Genomic DNA, 18,318 nt, shown 5'->3' on the forward strand with positions numbered 1-18,318 from the left:
ACAATAACTAATCTATTAGATTGTGATTATATATTACCAACAAAGTTATTTATTCAGTATTTGAATGTCATTGAATTATAAATTATAATCGTATTCGATTTAACATGAAAAAGATGTAATTACAACTACATGTTCAATAACGATTGCATATTGTTTTACAAAATATATTTTTTCTGTTCATTTTATTCATAATTTAATTTTGCATATTATGTCTTTATTTATATAAATATTGTTATTAAATGGTATTGTAACCTTCAGTTTGGAGGAAATAATGAATATTATTATTACATTAATTGTAGTAAATGAACAATGTAAAAGACATATATAATGAAGATACACTGTGAACTGTTCCCCATCAACTATCTACTGTGTCATTTGTTAGGCTAGCGCTATGAAACTAATTAGGTATACTAAGATTTATTTTTTTCTAAACTCTGAAGGCCTTTTATTTTTTTCGTGATTTGCTGAGATATCTGTAAGACTTATTAGTGACAGTGGACGGCGTTTAACCTTGAGACACAGTTACAAAAAATCATCGCTCATGATCAGGAAAATCTTGGAGGAAACAGCTCCATTTCTGCTCAATAAATCACAAAATTTCCGACAGTATGTTTTTCTTTTTAGTTTTTTTTCTTCGGTTGTGATGGAAGGTCACATGTGGGAACGCAAGGACGTTGCCATTACGGATTGATTTAGAATATAATGTTTGCATTTGTGTAAGATGCGAACACATAATTAACGTGCAGACCTGTCTTTGTTGGCAAATTATTACATTGGATGCTTACGTTATACATTCTCATTAACTTTGGGAAGCATTATCTCTTCTCCAAGAAGGTATCGATTATGACGTCATTATTTTGTGAGCAAAAAGTTTTCTCTGAATATCAAGGCGTTACGTTCTCAAACACATAACTGCACAAATAATACCTACCGGAAAGGGCAGATAACTCAAGCCGGAGTACTCGTTATGGAAGCTTCTTCGCTCATTACTATATCAGTCTTTTTTCAATTATATATTTTATTGATTATGGCTAAAATATAATACAAATATTACATGGATTACTGTGCTCTAGTTCGTAATAACCCGAGGTGGTGGTAATGCAATATAACATTTGTTGATAATCACCACCGAGAGATAAATGTTATGAACTAGAGCACAGTAACCCATGGGATATTTGTTTGATTACATAATCACCAGTTTTTCAGTTGAATATTTTTATAAAACGAATACATCAATCACCATACAAAATCATCAACACCGCACCATACGGAAAAGTTTCAAATTCTATTGAAGATTGACGTATACCCCACGTACGTCACTTTGTAACTCCGGTTTGGATGTCTTATTGTCTTCTTTCACATTATTAGACCTGCTTGCAGCATTTTAATCTAATACATTCGTCGAGTCCGTCCTCTACTCGATAAACGTCTACATGACGTGCTTGATTCGAGATCAATAAAGCCAGCGCAAAATTGAGCGGGAACCTTTGTGACGTCATAATAACGCAAATCATTGTTACGCGCGATTCTTCGGATTTTTTCTACAAAACTAGACAACAGCAGCGAGGTGTTCCTAAAGCCGTGCAATATAACATCTCGAATTGTCCAATATCATACAAATATTTCATGGGTTACTGTGCTCTAGTTCATAATATTTATCCCGAGGTGGTGGTAATCAACAAATGTTATATTGCACGAGGCCAAAGGCCGAGTGCAATATAATATTTGTTGATTATCACCACCGAGGGGTAAATATTATGAACTAGAGCACAGTAACCCATGGAATATTTGTTTTATTACATAATCACTAGTTTTTCAGTTGTATATTGTTAAGCGAATACGACAATCACTTAACAAAATCTCAACACCGTATCGTACGGAGAAGCTTCAAATCCTATTGAAGATTGACGTATAGCACACGAACGTAAGGTTGAAACTCTGGTTTGGATATGTCTTATTGTCTTCTTTCACATTATTAGACCTGCATGCAGCCTTTTAATTTGCCGTGTCCGTCCTCTACTCAATAAACGACTACATGACGTGATTGATTCGAGATCTATAACGTTAGCACGAAATTGAGCGTGAACCTTTGTGACGTCATAATAACGTAACTCACTATTCGCGCGATTCCTCGGAAGTTTTCTACAAAACAAGAGAACAACATCGAGGTGTTCCTAAGCCGTGCAATATAACATTTCCATGGAAGCGTGCAATATAACTTCGAACTGTGCAATATAACAAGGTTTTATTGAACGGTTGGGATAATAGTTGAAAATATAACATTTCCTCATATATAGATTGGTGTAAACAAATTATGTAATAAAACATTTTTATGGAAGCGTGCAATATAGCTTCGAACTGTGCAATATATTTATTCTTTATAAGTTTTATTGAACGTTCGGGATGATAGTAGGAAATATTATATTTCCTTATATATATATATATATACTTTGTCATAAACATATACAGTAACTCTAAAATAAAAAGAACTTGGTTAAAGCGAATTTTCTTGTATAATGAACAAAATTAATTCCGACTGCGGTGCTATATCAATATCAGTAATTATATATATATATAATATGACCATCGGTAAAACGATGTAATGAATTTTTTGTTATAGCGAAATAGTGCTTGCGTCTTTTCACCCCATTTTCTTAGTTAATAAATACTGCCATAACGAAACGAAAACGTGTCAGGACTTTTTCAACAAAATCTTCTTAGATTTTACCGTAAAAAAAAAAAAAAAACAATAGCGTGTGCATACTTTTACTGATCTGGGAATAAAACGTTTCTAATAAGGCGATAATATTTTGTACTTCTGTCGCCGAAGTCATTTTTGGGAAGAAGATAAAGTAAACTAACGTCATTTTAACGGTATAAGATGAAACTTTTTTATTTTAAGCCAATGAAAATGCTTGTTACAAGTGAGATTGAATTGTTATACCTTGATGTCCGAATGGACCTTCCTTGAGCGATCTCTCGTCTTTAATCTAAAAACCGATTCTCCCGAGGTTCGTCCACACCCCGTGTAACTGTCATAGAAACACGGACATACCAGCCAGTCCAATATCCGCAACTGCAACCCAAATATAACTTCTGAACTAGCGAGGGTTACCATCATGTCATCTATACAGGCATCAACTGGTTAACCGACGGACTGTCAACTGAATAATATGATTCATGATACGTTAAACACGTATCAATATATGCACTGGCTATTACACACTTGGATATGATTTTGTCATCTGAAAATGTAAATGTTAAATAACAATAAAGTTCCATATCTATCATGTTAGTATGATTGGAATCAAGTCGATGTTACAATATTATCATGGTAGGTATTGTTATTAGCGTATTCAAACGTTTACATACATCTAGGGCTTAAAGAAATTTTATTAGTGTTGTATTTTGTTTTTTGTTGTTGATTAAATTTGATAATGCTTAAGCTCAAAAATCACACAATGTCTTTGAGGAAAGATTTCGATGGAGCAATTCTGTTCAGTTTTAATGCAAGGTATTCAGAAAATTATATATTGATATTGTACTGTTATCAATCACGTTATTATGTAAATGGCTGCGTTAACATGTTTAGTGAGAAAATTGCAATGTCAAGAAGTATTCTTGAACTACGCAGAATATTGAGTCATGACTGCATTCTTCCTTCCATGCATTATTTTTTTAGAAATTGCCACGACCCGAGGAAATGCAGCCGTATGTCAAAAGCTGGTTTTTTACCAATCAATATAGTATACAGACAGAAATCACCAAGAGCCTAGCCTAACTAGTTGTACTTTTATAAGGTTACTTGCTCAATTTTCTTAATGCTATGGCTGAGGTTTCCTCTAAATGCCTTTCCCATCGCCATAGTAATGATTATCGGGGTCATTTTGCACCTCACGATCTCGTGGTTTGGTCTCAAACCCAGGGCACCGTCTGACATTTGTCTGGATACCGTTTGTACATTATATACTGCTGAAATGAAAAGTGTTACCAATTCCTCTCAAACAAGAAATTGTCGCTGTAGTTTTCGAAATTTTCGAAAGTCTCTCTAAGGTGTCGTGGTAGTGATAGTTTGCACATCTTAATCATTATGCCAAGGTAAAAGTGATAACCCACTATACATGTTATTAAAGTCAAAAGTATACAAACAAACGCCGGAAGTCCCTACTTTAGACACTAGTAAACACATTGGCATGGAACGTTTTCCAGTAAAGTATATATGCTCCGAACCTTATGAACATTTTTTTTCTGAAATGTACATTATGTTGCTTATTCTGTCAAAATTTACAAGCTATTTTATAAATTACGAGTCAAAACTAATATCCACTGTTATCCATGCTAATCGTACTATTTAATATCAACTGTGTTATGTTCAAGTGCAAAGTACACCTAAGTGACGTAAAATATTTTAAGCTAGGGATAAACTCCTAAGCGTTTGGTACTCAGGAAACTATAAATGATTTCAGAATGTTCAGAAGTTTATTATGAATTACTGCAGCCTATTTCTTTTACGATATGAGGTTTGGCATTATCAATGCCATCGATTCTCGTTTGACCTAATCATCATTGTTGTATTTTATCAATATCTTACAAATTACTATTATTTGCTTAAATTGTTATTTGGTAGACTAAAATGACGAGGGATGCTGCAGACAATTAGCTGTATTCTCTGGAGATTTCCTACAGATGTTCGCCCGCCTGCTTTCATGTCAAGAATAAAAGTATATACCAGCAACAGACACGGACCCTAAGGTATTTTTCCGGTTTTCTACAATATTCCATTTTTATTTGTAAAATGTTGGGTCATAATAAATGTTCTTTAATAAAAGTAAATATCATTTCCGAGGGCAAAAGAACCATTCGTCGGTATGTTTATTCATGATCCAAATGTGGTTGTCTTGCCATTTCAGTAGTGCATTGTTTTGCTGTGATGAGGAGGTATGGATATTATTGTTCGTCGACTTCACTCTTTTGTATAAACAAAAGATATTGAAAAATATGTTTCATCATCTTTTAGTTATTTTCATTTGTCTAAGTGATATTTCCTGCATGTCATATCACTTGTATAAAACATTGCCCAAATATCGCGTATTATTCTCGACCTTTAAAAACAGAAAGAAAGAAAGAATTGATAATAAGAAATAGACTCAAAAAGATATAAGAAGTAGAAAAAGAAGATGAAGGAAAAGAAGAAAGAAGTAAAAAAGAAGAAGATTGAAGATTAAAGAAAACAACGAGAAAGAAAAAAGAAAGAAAAGGTAAAGAAAGAATAAAGAAGGGCAAAGAAATACAAAGCAGATATCTAATTATACAATAATAATGATAAGGCCATGATTGGTATACTGCATTGTATGACTTGTTGGTTTTATGGTGAAATTACCGCAAGCTAGCTGTACTGGTGAAATAAATTCCTTGTTGATCTGCGAGAGATCCACGCCAAATTGGATGTGTTACTAGGTGTACTTGTTGTATTTATACCGCAGATTACATTACATTACTGTACGGATAATGTCCAATTAGGAAAGCTTACGTCCGCGTGATAAAGAGGTTTTAATGTCACATCTGCGTCATTTGAGCGCTTTAATATCGCCTTAATATCTCTTTATGCTAAAAACTCTCAATCTTAATATAAAGTTTCTTGACTGATCGTAAAACATTCAAGGACGTCTGCATATAAGCTGATTGTTTTGGTGAAAATCTGTGTCTGTGACGCCAACAGCTTTTACAATGGCAACATAGCAATATTTTGCACTGATTTAGATTTACCCATTCATGCGCTATTTGGAAACTTGTAATGGTCATCGGATATCATGTGCTTATTTCAGAAACGTGCTTTTGCAATAGAAGACAAAAGAATTCTTTTGATGTGAGTATCAACTTATTTTCTTAAACGTTAAAATTTTAGAAAAAAAACAACAACAAAAAACAATATATGCCGATGAGATGCAAATTAATTAAAGGGGAGGTATGAATATCATCGATAAGAGAGACAAAACATTAAGTTCGCACGTTTAAATGTATGTAATTTTATGCGGAATTATCTCAAATAATTATCATAATAACTCTATGAAATTAACGTCCTATTAACAATATCTTATTCATAGTAACTTTAATAAGTCAGACTGTAATCTTCAAAACATCTCGAAGGTGACCGCTAAGCAGATGATATAATCAGTAATCTTCTTATAATCTCCAGGAAATAGAGTCTAACCTTTAGATCATCTCGAGATAATAATTGGTAATCCCAAAAAGAAATGATGTCCAGATGTTTTCGGAAGTCTAGCCGAAATTTCGATATGTTGACGTTGAAATCTTATATAAAATACAAGTCTCGATATGTTGATATCGTATTATAGCTGATAAAGTCTGTTAATATTGTGCTTATAAAACAGCACTTCTAAGGTAACACGTACATAAAAATTTCAGAAAATAACTCAATCTCCCAAATCCAATCCTACATACTGACAGCTTCAGTTTGCAGCGTCCATGTAATCACCATGGATATGATGCTTTGGATTAAGCTCATTATATAATCGAGCGGTTCAAACGCACTTATGATCTGACAGACGTAATATTCATCCGGCAGAAGCCCGATGCTCTCGCTCTTTATTTGCAAGCGTTCAAGTGCTTCCAATATGATCAACTGACCAAAGCCGGAATGCCTTTTACGGAAATAAAACTTCTTCCTTCTGTAAGGGGGGTTTCGTTCTCAAATGGGGGTTTCGAGACAAGGACAAGTTTGAATATATGAATAATAAATAAACAAAAACTTCGGCTCAGTTCGTTCCATACATTGCATCTTAAACATTGCATAATTGATGTTAATGGTTGCTGAAACATCTGGCTTCGCCCTTTAAGGCATTTTCTTCAGTCATACTAAGATTAAAGTCACCTCTCAACAGTCCATTCTATATCCCTGTTACTTTGTACGAAATAACATGTTGCTGTATACTGTAAGACTGTTTCAGCTAATCACGACAGCCTCGTTTTTCCGATAACAATCAATTCTTTGTTGCGTTTGTAAAGTATAATAAAAATCAAGCACTCTAGCCACCAAACTACTTCCGGCAATCAAACATGCGTTATATCCGGTACCGGACAGGACATTTTCAAGCGAGCTAATGTTTCGGGAAACAATGTAATTGGTGAAGTGTCAATTAGTGGATGTTTACGAATAGTGTTTGTTGGTGGTCAAACTGATATTTTTGTTTTAAACATGATAATTGGATCAATAAATACAAATTATTGCAATCAAACACCATTTGCAAAGAAGTTTTGAGACAGTTATTGAGATCATTGAAGCAATTATTCTATGACGTCTTCGAGTAAAAAACAGTAATGAGAAATGTGTAGTTTCATGTTTATAACTCGAAATGGATGTCATGTAACAAGTCAATATTTAGATTCTAGTGCTGGGGTCAATGTCGGAAACTCCCGACATCAGGCAAGGACCAAACGGCTGACAACAGAAGTGAAAAATGTGTAAAACAAAAATAATGGAAATGTCAGAATCAAAGTGAAAAAGTCTTTTGAGTAAAATTTTGCAATAATTGTTTATTTCCCTTTAATGTTATTGGCATGTACTGGATAGTTTTTTTAATTACATTTTATTTAGATGAAGTGTTTTCTCTTTTATCAAATATATTTCAAAGAACATCATCGATATTCCAGGGAGTACTATCACTGACGTAATGTCCAATCCTATTGACATCTAACAACTTTTATCAATGAAATATTTTGAAATTGAATGTGAAACCAATATTTCAGTCATAACGCGTAAAAGGAATGAACCTTTCATAAATAGAAAAAAGTAAGAACGCCTTTTTATTCTAGAAGGTAAAAATCTTCGAAGCGAAAAAACTGTCATGTTTGTTGATTTACTCTTGGTGCGAACATAATTGTCATCAACGCATTTCTTGAGTTGTTTGTCAAATCACAATCGCGGTTTCCTGTAAAGTTGTCAGAACATTTCAGCGATGCTAATCTGTCCTTCCTTAACGGTACGTTTAATGTCCAACATGCTAATGCTTATATGACAGGCCTTCAACTTCCGGTAATTGCGTTGCCATGACAACCCGTCCGAGTGTCACCGGTAACGTTAGTGAACATGGCGGTCTGGCACCGATAAAGTCGTCAAACTAGAAGAGGATCACATGTAGTGCTGGATTATGGTCAGTGGGCATCATGTACACATGTCAAGTCTGTCTGAAATACACGCCTTAATCGAGACAGGTCTGGCCTCTGCCCACTAAATTGTGGTCTAACATTTATATCGTCTCTCAAACAACTGTCCAAGACGGCCTGTAATGAGCACTGTGATAACGTATTAACAAAACAATGTATGAAAGGCATTTCATGCAGAACGAATATATTGTAAAACGGCTATTAGAACTGTTTCAGCAAGTTTACTATTTTATATTTTTAATTGCTTTGATTAAATGCAAAATTGGAAAGAAAACAAGGTTTGTATGGCGACGGACGTCTGCAACACGTATGATAGCTCCATCGTGCCATCCTAATATTTCACAATCACTCCATCGGTTCATCGCGTCATCGCACTATCGCTTTGAAGCCATTGCCCCATCGTCATCGCACCATCGCCTCATCGTATCATCGACCTTCTACACAATGGTACGATGATGTGATGGTGAGGTGCATGGCCCTATCCGGATTATATAGTTATGTCCTTGAAACTCATATCTATCATTGCTGTCTTTTTGCTGGTAACTACGATTCACTCTTCCGTCAAAAGATAATAATTAAATCAATGACTGTTATAAATTGTTCCCATTATTATTACTTTTAATTCTCGGTGTTATCTATTTGCTTTTACACGTTGTGTTTTAATTGTTAAGTTTTACACGTTGTGTTTTAATTGTTAAGTTGCCATTTTCCTTTGTTTCTGTTATTCACCTCTGAACAGATTACCTTTTTGTAATATTTGGGATAAGATGTTTAAAGACAGTAGAGGTTTTTTTTAAATAACATGTTTCTTTCACTTATTCAAATTGACCCAATAACTTTATAATTGTTTATTCTGTTTTGTCCAGAACTGGTTTCATCATATACATCTTTCTTCTGTTACTATTGCTATACAGACATTCCTTACATGTTCCCATGCTTAGAAGAGTTAGAAGTACAATGTATTACCAACTTGTTAATACTGAAACCAGAATTAGAGGAGTTTTATTGGTCTGTCGACCTTTATAAAGCATTCACATTGGTTATTGACAGAAAAAAAATATCTGACTGGTTGACTGAAGTGATTTGTCGACATCAATTGTGAAATACTACTGCAATATATAGGCAAACAATCTTTAATAGAACACGATTTAGAATAGAGCTTTACAAATAAGCCTCTATATAAACCAGACTTAGTGTTGGGTTTTATTTAAAAGCGTCTGAATGAGCCAGATTTAGAGAGGGCCTTTTCACGCTACCATGGTAACAGCTGAGAGGCAATGTCATGACAATGTCCACTAATGATGGTCATTTGCAGCCATGATAACATTCAAATGTCACCCTTCATTAGTGGTCACCTAAGTCAGGCTGCCGTTTACTAGGCGGGAGGTCAAAAAGGTGAGGACATTATGGACGTTGAATACATTTTTTTTTTATATTTGACATGTTTTGATCGCTTCTCTCACTCTCATGATATTTTAAAGACACATGTTCTTTACCACGAATACCTTACATGTCAGTAAACAATTTGTAAATGATGCTTGAAATTTAAATAAACTAATATAAACTAATGACGACTGGGATTTGTTTTAGTTGCATAAAACACTCAAAAGCCGATATCAGAGGGACATCAGTTAATGTTTAGATAGTAAAAAATGTTTTGCGTATGATAATATTGCAAATATTGTAAATTGACCAATAGATTGATTGATTGCACATTTAAATGCTCTTCTTTGTAAACCTTCATCAGCGTCCGCAGACTCCAACTCTCTGCGTTAAAATTGAACCTTCTCTCCCTTTTGCATGATGTCATAAAAGGCGACTAAATTTGGGATATTATCTTTTCTCTTTTTCCTAACGTTTCTCTTGACGCAACCACACTTTTGGCCTTCGACTGAGGCTTTCGGATCTGTCCTCTGGCCGAGACACACCATGGCATAGTCTATAAAAGTGTTTGTTTCTGCTCCTGCTAAGCGGTCAGCAATAACGGAGTGGAACGGCTGGTTCAACCGTTGTCAGTATAACGTGACCGGGTGTTGGTTGGTGTCTTCGGCCGCCTCCTTCAGTGATATAACACTTTAAAAAGGACAAGAGTTCCACTATACAAGAAGACACAACACACATATATCACAATACCGCAGCCTCCCAAAACACGTACCACGCACTTCACACACTCAAGACACCACATATATGATAGACCGTCCTTAAATGACCCTGGCTGTTAATAGGACATAAATATATTAAACCAAGCCATACAGACATTTACACACTACACCCACATTGGATAGGGCGTCCCTTAATGATTGTTACATATAATAGGATGGTAAACCTAAATATATAAACCAAAGTGTTTCCGACAAAGGGAGATTTCATTTAAACTTTACACTCCTCGATCCGATTTTATGGGTAAAAACATGGGTAATTATTGTATATGATATTATCATCATTAATGTTATTCGGGACCGCAATGAACTCTTGGAGCAACTAGATAATTAGTCCGCTAAAACTGACCATATTCGCAGGCTCAAAATTCTGACTGATCGCCTGTTTATGGTCAGCTACCTACTGCTTTTGAAAAGTCGGGGATTGTAGTTCAAATCTGGCGACAGCGATTATGAGACTTCTGTAGGTTTAATTGGGGTCAGAAAGGTATTGACAGTTAAAAGAAAACATTTGGCACTCACTTTAATACATGTCACATCCCAACTCATCACATAAATGATGCTATGTCCCTAGTTATGGTCGAGACGTCCTAGAATCAATGTTTGGGTAGCCATCCCAATCAGACAGCTGGGATCGATTTCCGGTGAAATTCGACGATTCTAATTGGCTGTTAAAATTAACTTTTGGTCTTCAAAGATGGCTACCGAAACACTGATTCTTGGACGTCTCGAACATAACTAGGGACATAGCATCGTTAATGTGATGAATTGGGATGTGACATGTATTAAAGTGAGTGCCAAACGTTTTCCTTTAACTGTAAAGGCATATTTGACCCCAAACCAACATGTAGAATTCCCATAATCGCTGTCGCCAGATTTGTACTACAATCCCCGGCTTTTTAAGAGCAGTAGGTAGCTGACCATAAACAGGCGATCAGTCAGAATTTTGAGCCTGCGATTATAGTCAGTTTTAGCGGACTTCTAGATAATACGACATTTTGATGTATATATACGTCTATTAAGACATGTTGAGTACTGATGTAATAAAATGGAAGTGTTTACTAAACATCTTTTCAAAAATGTGAGTAATATAACGAGTAATTTTTTAATTGATAATAATATCGCCACTTCATTCATGTGTTTCATATTAAACACGCGGAGTTTCTTACAGAGTATCAGAGTATCCGCCACCTTTTAAGTAATGATTTCATCATCATCTATATCTAGAACCTCAGTCAAAATCGGCACATTGGAAAGGGATGAATGACAGATTCAATCAGGCCGAGTGTCCTTTAAGATGGCATGTGAGGCAAACCAGTCGCAAATATAAAAGCAATAATCAAAAGGATTGACACCGAACCCATCGGCACATACAAAAATGTATATAAGGAGATATTATGAAAAATTATATGATACTTCCTTCGTTTTGTAACGTTCTATTGAAAAAGATTTCTGCTTATAAATACTCTGAATAATGACATTTCTAGAAACTTTTGCGAGTTTAAATCAACAGTTAAAAAGATATAATGCATTGCATATACCCGATGCCATTTTACCCATTTCCTGTCAAATTTAACTTTCAGTATATTATCACTAATTTGTATATCAAATTTCTGAATAGTGTACTGATCTTTTAATATGATTGATGAAAGCTGTGATGGATAATGGTGTTTTTAGACATCTGGACTTATATATATACCATTTAATCATAATAACTATTTCATTATCAATTTCGCTATTTGTTACTCTATTATGAATCCGAAAAGCAATGTTTCTTTATTAAATCTAAAGGGAATTAGCAGAGCATCAATAAAATATTCCAATTTTTCTAAAGTGTTGTAAAACTCTTAAATTTTGTAAAAGTTCCAAAATGCGTGCTCAAGATCATAATTTGAAACCGCAGCTTTGACAAAACTTTTAAGGATTTTTTAAAAGCTATTGGAGAAAATTAGTAGTTAAAATTGTCCAAAATTGTCATTGATAGTGACTTTTTAAATAATGTGTTCCATCCTGGTGCTGTATCACATATATTAGGTTCAGTTTAGTTTAATTGTTTGTTTGTTGTGATTTTACACATTGACAGTTTTAATTTCTCGATAATCAACAGTAAAATCTCAAATTTCCGTTGAGCCAGGTTTTTTTAATACTCTCGCATCGAATATTTTGAAATAGTTCATTTAAATATAAAAAAATGAAAGCAATCTGCAGTGCCTCAATATTTTACAGATTTTATTTTTTTTCGACCACTTTAAGGTCCCGCGAAAACACGAATACATGTATATCATCTCGGCTATATTAACCGGCAGTACGGTATGAAATAATGATGTACTGTTAAATGTATATTCATTTGAATTTTGGAGGACCATAATTTGAAAATATGTTTTGAAAACTACAGTCCTGTTACTTGTACATCCCGTTGTAGTTTGGCGCCAATGAAGACATTTGGCGAGGCTAATATGCATTGACGCTTAAAGATAGATATAACGTCTCTCAAAATATATTATTATTGTTTTAAAACAAATCCCCTGTCTACTATTCATGCTACAATCTTGAAGATTTGCTTATAACGCATATCATAGATCATCCTACAACACGCGCTGTGCACGTGCCTACTGCACACATCACATAAATCCTAACTTCTCTGTACAGCGACAGAAACAATTGTATTTCAGAACACATGCATCATTTAATCAGAACTGTACTTTTCTGTTTTTCGTTTCTGGAATATGGTTGATAGCTGAGAGATGGGCATGTGTATTGTGTGTTTCATGAATATTGCTAAAATCCGTTTTGTTTATTTTGCCTCGCCAATAACCTAACGATTTGGTATTTTTAAACCTCGCAGAATAATTCCTTATTCCATTAATTTACAACAGTTTGGTTTGTTTACGCTGAGTGTCCCTTGAGAGCTTTTGTCGTTTAACGACTTGCCAGGTTTTGCTGTTTATTAGGGTTAACTGAAGAGTTCATGTGGAAAATTAACCCCGAGTAGAAGGCGAGTATGTTGTAGCTGTCTCGAACAAGTAATCTAGAGCTAGAAAGTTAGTTGGTAGAATGTTGCCATTTTCATAGTAAATTAATCGAAAATCACACTGATGACATACACTTATGACATTATGTTGATTATTTTTCTAGAATGTTCTTAAAATTCTAGAAAATTAAAAAAAAATTAAACAACGTCGTATTAGCCAACCACCCCTAGGTTGTGACGTAAAGCCTCAAACACCGTAGTTACTATAAACTAACTCTCTTTCGCGGCTATAAAATTTCGCGATTTCAATCTAGAAAAGGATTTTGTTTCTCGTAGTGTTTGATTGAGTGAAACAGGCGTTTCGAAATATCAGGATGATAATAATTCGCTAAGACAATTTTAGCGAAATGTCTTTGATCGCGAAAAAAAATTTGTTTACAGTACGGTACCGTGTTCCTGGAGCGCTATTAATATCACTGACTGTTAAAATGGCGTTGAAATCAAGCAAATCAAATCCCCCTCCCCCTTTATATGTAAATCATGCATGGACGATTTATGTTATTATATACCAATAAAAAATAAAATATTCAATTGGAAATCTAAGACGGTTATCCAGATTATTTTAAGAAAATTTTCTTGAACCCCATACTTGTATTTAAAGATGTTTATTATATTTCAAACGGTATTTCGGTTGCGTTAACTGTGTCTTTTTATAAGATTCCAGCTGTTATATAAAGTCCTAAACATGACGATTACTCGTAACCACTTTAAGAAAGAAAGTCATATATCGTGGAATTTAAAGTCATGATGCTCTTCCTTCACGGTTTTGCAAGCCAATATTTCAAACGGTCTAAAGACACCCATAATCACAGGTATAGAAATAAAATTGATAGCAACAAGCGGATGCAAAAATAACAAGTCACATCGACCGAGGCGTTTATCGAGATACGTGTGTAATCGAGGTCGGCTTTGTTATCAGTCTGACACCTGGTGAGGTACAGTGCATGTCATAAGGTGAGTAGTGTGATACGTATCATAATGTTTTGTTCTATTGTGCAAGCATGTGATGTATTATAAAATCTATAATTGTCTAACGGTCGTCGAATTTAAGTGGCTATAACATATTATGCAAATCAAATATCCGATGTGTCTAGATTATTCGGGTCGTGTGTTTGCATTTCAAAGTGGGGGTCATTGTCATACACTGCGTTTTTATTCTTATCAGGTCACTGCGATGACCTTCAATGTGACAGTATCCGATATTTCATAGCTAGTCCTTCACCTCATGGGAAAGTTGTTAAAAAAACGTTGGTCGGAGGGCGTTGGATATTTTTCTCCAGGAACTTAAGTCTCGCATCTGCTTAATGTACAAAATACTTACCTAAAATGTAAATTCTTTGCATGAACAAGCACCCGATGTTTATGGTTGTGTAAAGTCGAATCCGGTCACACAAACGCGTCTTGTGTCTGATATAAATACGGAATACATAACGACATGGCTATTATGTGGCTGAAATATTCACCGAACCCTGTCGACGTTGTTTTCCTAAAGTGTACGAATAAACAGTAATACCCACAGAGATCTGAGAATTAGTTACAGATTATATAATCATGGACCCACCAAAGTGTCCTAAGATCATTTTTAGACGTTTAAGAGGTCTATATTAAAAAAAACCGATAAAAATCATAGTCTACACTGTATATGGTACTATATACGAGAAGGGTGGCAAGCTTTTAGACTCAAATTTCTAACCCGCCTACCTTTAGCGGCTAAAAAAAACCACATTTCTAGTACATCGTCATAAAAACGGTTACTACCGTTGGAAAGAGCGATAATTTTCCTTCCAAAATCATCCTATACATCTATACAAAGTGCCGTCATTAAGACGATATAAGCCCCATTATGACAAACATCTTGATGCCATCAAATTAAAAATGCATACTGCTTTCGTGGCTGATATAATATGCATGAACGAGGCTTCGGCTGCAATCTCATTGGCCGGCATAGATGTATAGGATGATTTTGAAAGAAAAAGTATCGCTCTTTCCAACGGTAGTAACCGTTTTTTATGACGATGTACTAGAAATGTGTTTTTATAGCCGCTAAAGGTAGGCGGGTTAGAAATTTGAGTCTAAAAGCTTGCCACCCTTCTCCTATAATCGGTTTTTAATCTAGACCTCTTAAACGTCTAAAAATGGTCTTATGGCACTCTGGTGGGTCCATGATTATAAAATCTGTAACTAATTCTCAGATCCCTGTGTCTGGTGGGTCCATGATTATATAATCTGTAACTATTTCTCAGATCCCTGTGGCTGTTGGGTCCATGATTATAAAATCTGTAACTATTTCTCAGATCCCTGTGGTAATACCTAATGTTAGCCTCCCATGCATACACACCTAAAGAGTGATGTATAGGCATGCAATATATCACTAGTTTAAACAGAGTCTAACCCCAAAAGCTACACCTGCTGTCACGGTTGAGAGTTATACCAGGTAATATATTTGCTTGATACTAGTAAACGAGTTGTCGCTATAAAATCTCTCATCCGCCATATTCGTCGTCTAATTTATGAATATTTGGTCGAATTAACTGAGATAATTGGAAAATCCTGTATGTAGATGAATACATCGTCTGTGCGTATTCCTCTCACCTTTTATATAATAGCTTGGGAAAGATTATGTTAGGATAACATTCATCTTATATTGTACGTAGTCGATAAATATACCTATTTGTATTTAAAACACGATCTTGTAGCGACAAAAAGATATGCATATATACATGTAAAGTGATTTGAATATCTGAGAGGTATAAGCGATTATTGTGTCGCCTGCAACGCAAGGGCGACACTTGGGTATCACTTTGTCGGCGTCGGCGTCGTCGGTGTCGTCGGTGTCGGCGTCCGGGAAACGGTTTCCGTGCGATAACTTAAGTAGTTGATGTCCGATTTTAACCAAATTTGTTATTTTGCTTATATCAATAAGATCTTAGAATGGTTCGATACTGGTCAAAATCCGTCAATGTTTGCAAGAGTTACGGGACTTTAAAATCGTCAAACATGGTTTCTGCTCGATAACTTTAGTATTTATTGTCCAATTTTAACCAAATTTGGTTTATTGCTTTATATAAATGGAATCTTTAATGGGTTCGATACTGGTTAAAATCCATCAATCTTTGCAAGAGTTACGGGACTTGATAACTTCAACTTATCAATAACAATATTTTCAACTGTAAATAACTGTTTTTGTGATGTTGTGCAGGCGACACATCCACTTCTATGGAATTCTTATGTTATTTTTGTGTAACGTCCAGTAAACAGTCATAGTCATTAAAGGGTGTCCCCAGATTAGAGATAAAGGAAAGCCGTAGTGTCCGGAAAAACACACACATCTATTATCAGTACGTGACAAAACCGTATCTCATTGGTTCTTATCCCAATGGTGGAAGGCTAAGTGGAATTATATCGGAACAACTGTAGCTTCGCAATAGTATCATAAATGGATGGGAAAATCCAAAGAGTAGCATTGCATTATCTTGAATTTAACGTGCACAGGTATACAGAATTTATTTGTTAATAAGCTTTGAAAAATATGTGTTCCAATTTTCAGACCTTGACTCAAAGAATGTTTAAAGATAAGCGGGCCTTGGTTACCGGTGGAAGCCGGGGAATCGGTAGAGAAATAGTACGAAAACTATGCAAAGAGGGAGCGGAAGTCATCACACTTGCGAGAGACCAAGAAAATCTAGGTAAACTGAAAACCGAGTTACCTAACGTGCATACGATCCAGGTAGATCTATCAGACTGGGATGGTACCAGGAGCGCCCTGACCGGACTGGAACCGGTCGACTTTCTGGTCAATAACGCTGCCAGTGGGGGATTCGCTACAGTCGAGTCGGTCTCTAAGGAGTTGCTTAGTAACCAATTTGACGTCAACGTAAAAGCCATAGTAAACGTAACCCAAGCTATGCTAGATGGTATGAAAACAAGAGGCAAAGGTGCAGCCATTGTGAATGTGTCGAGTCTAGCTAGTCAACGTACCTTTCCTATGATCGCATCGTATGGAAGCACCAAGGCTGCCCTCGATTACCTCACCAACTGTATGGCCGTGGAGTTTAAGCCTTACAATATCCGGGTTAATTCAGTGAACCCAGGAATCGTCTACACGGACATGGGAGATAGTTGGGATCCAAACGCCGCGCAAAAACTCCTGGAAATGATTCCAGAGGGAAAGTGGCCAACGGCTGAAGAAGTAGCGGACACCGTGATCTTTCTCCTCGGTGAAAAGGCAGTGAATATTAACGGCACTTGTCTAAGGCTAGACGGCGGATTGGCACACGCTGGTTTTAATGTACCGTGCGAAATACGATAATTTTGGGTCAGTTTAAGTCATTCACCCCTGAAGACACGTTTAGGCTCCTCTAAATCAGAGACTAGACCAGTTCATTATGAAAGTTTAGGGTTGATTGAGTTAATGCATACGCCCTTTTATGAATCCTCTCTTTGAAAGAGGAAAGAATGCCTGAATATGCCAGAAATGACTACTGCTGACAGCTAGAGATGGCGAGATTTGAAACGCTATTATTGCTTTGATAATGAGAAATGAGGCATAAATAAAAGATATGTAGATGTTTATAACGCATTGACATTGGTTTTATATGTATTCACAGAATTCAAAAGGTATTATAGTTGCGCAACAAAAATAAGATATGTTGAAAACAACCTACAGTCTCCACTTACATTGTATTTGACTTCTAACCCGAAAGAAGGTCTGTAATGTAGTGAGAATGGACTGGTAGTAAGATGGATGAAGCAGTACTCTTGCTCTCTTAGAGTAAAATCTAATCGGAAGCATAATTAGGTCGGTGGTATTCACGTAGATCACATATATAATTTATGATTATATACAGTGTAGACAGACGATTGCAGTCAACTGCATTAGGTTTAGTTTGGTTAAAACGTCCTATTAAAAAACCGGCTTATTTAAGGGCGTACCACATTTTGGAG

At 35.5% G+C, this 18,318-nt stretch overlaps 1 pseudogene; it reads left to right on the forward strand.

The window, feature by feature from the left end:
• The first annotated feature begins 14,265 nt into the window (after window positions 1-14,265).
• LOC138324549 (L-xylulose reductase pseudogene) lies at window positions 14,266-17,945 on the forward strand (annotated as a pseudogene).
• The last annotated feature ends 373 nt before the right edge of the window (window positions 17,946-18,318 follow it).

The sequence above is a fragment of the Argopecten irradians genome, chromosome 5 (genome assembly GCF_041381155.1).
Source record: "Argopecten irradians isolate NY chromosome 5, Ai_NY, whole genome shotgun sequence".
Lineage (NCBI taxonomy): Eukaryota > Metazoa > Mollusca > Bivalvia > Pectinida > Pectinidae > Argopecten > Argopecten irradians.